A 1,906-nucleotide genomic window follows, 5' to 3' on the forward strand; every position below is an offset into this window, starting at 1 on the left:
AGCAATGCAATAAACTAAATTCAACTTAACTCGACTTTTGACCTGTTTATGCTAAGTTTTATTTTTAAAGGGATAGTTCTCCCAAGAATGGTAATTATTTACTCACCCTCATGTCATACTTGTATGTTTTTCATTCTTGTGTGGGACACGAACTGAGATGTTTGGCAGAATGTCTTGACAGTTCTTTTCCATAATGGGGACGGGGGATGGTCAGACCATAAATTATCTTTGACCTCATGCGACCTATGCACATGCGTGGACGTTGTATTTTGGCAAATGCATAATTTAAATTAATTGAATCCGATCTCAGTTCAGGAGACTCGGGGCTGTCATTAAAGGGTTAAACTTTCAACGCACAATTTGTTTTAATTTGAAACCTGTTTGAGTCAAAAGATTAGTCTCTAGTTTCATCCGATATGCCATTTTTTTTAACATTTGAGTGATTTATCGTAAAACGGCGCGCTGCTAAACACAATGTACACTAATGCGTATTTTAGCACATTTCTTCTTTAGAAATCCTATATTTACTGTACATTATCACATTGGGTTCATCCAAAAGCTGAAAATGTGTCTTTCAGAGGCTTTATATGGAGTTAGGATGAAAATAAGGTGCATTTCAAACTGTTCTGAGATCAGTGCAGACAGACAGCACACTGGAGGTTAATTCTTTTACTAAATAGGGAGCAAGGGAGCATCCTATAGCTCACAACTGTTCTGAGACCAGTGCAGACAGACAGCACACTGGAGGTTAAGTCATGCACTAAATAGGGAGCAAGGGAGCATCCTATATCTCTCCTATAACTGTTCTGAGACCAGTGCAGACAGACAGCACACTTGAGATTAAGTCATGCACTAAATAGGGAGCAAGGGAGCATCCTATAGCTCTCCTATAACTGTTCTGAGACCAGTGCAGACAGACAGCACACTGGAGATTAAGTCATGCACTCAATAGGGAACAACGGAGCATCCTATAGCTCTCTATGCATTCAAGTGCGTTCGCTCCCTGCAGTTTCAGGCTGCAGATGATGTTTGGATCACTCAACATGTTTGACACACACGGGACAATGATTGGGCTTGTTTAACCAGTTTAACCTTTAACCAGTTCGGTAGAATAACAGGATGTTGTCAAGCCAACATAATAATGACATAAGTTTTCGGTCTATCCCATTAGCAAAAATGTGATCATTATTCAGTGCATGCTTTTGTTTTGGTTTTGAACAACATTAGGGGGTTCGTAAATGATGACAGAATGCAGAGGTGGGTAGTAATGCATTACATTTACTCCATTACATTTACTTGAGTAACTTAAAAAAGTACTTTTAGAGTAGGTTTAAAAGTGGGTACTTTTTACACTCACTCAAGTATATATGTGTGCTTTCGTTTTCATTGTTGATGGGTTTTCGAGCGAGGGGATCACCAAACTTGATCGCGCAACCTTATAGCCCAGGGCCCCCCTCCGGGCAGTCAAGGGCCCCTGGGCACTGCTCGGTAATCCATCCCTGCCCGCATGTCATGAGCAGTATTTATGCATTCACCCCACTCCGTTGCGGGGGTACTATAAACTATTGCAGCTACTTCAGGTGGATTAAATGTATAAATCCATGTAAACATCCAAGTTAAGTATAAATAAATGCCTTTTGCTCTGCCAGTTGCTAATCGACAACTGGAGCGCGAACAGACAGCATTTCTGCGCATGGACAGCGAGGTGCACGGGGTGCATGCATGTGAGGTGTGCATGCGCGAGGTGAACGTATGGTGAAGAGAGGTCTGTGTTCGAAATCGTTCACTCGTTCACTATTTCCTAAATAGTGAATGGCAGTTAGTGCACTATATCTCAGCAGTGAGTGAGCGATAATGAGTGAACTCGGACATTGACGTATACACTGAGCGTCAGAGCTCTGGGGCT

Source organism: Xyrauchen texanus, chromosome 36 (assembly GCF_025860055.1).
Source record: "Xyrauchen texanus isolate HMW12.3.18 chromosome 36, RBS_HiC_50CHRs, whole genome shotgun sequence".
Lineage (NCBI taxonomy): Eukaryota > Metazoa > Chordata > Actinopteri > Cypriniformes > Catostomidae > Xyrauchen > Xyrauchen texanus.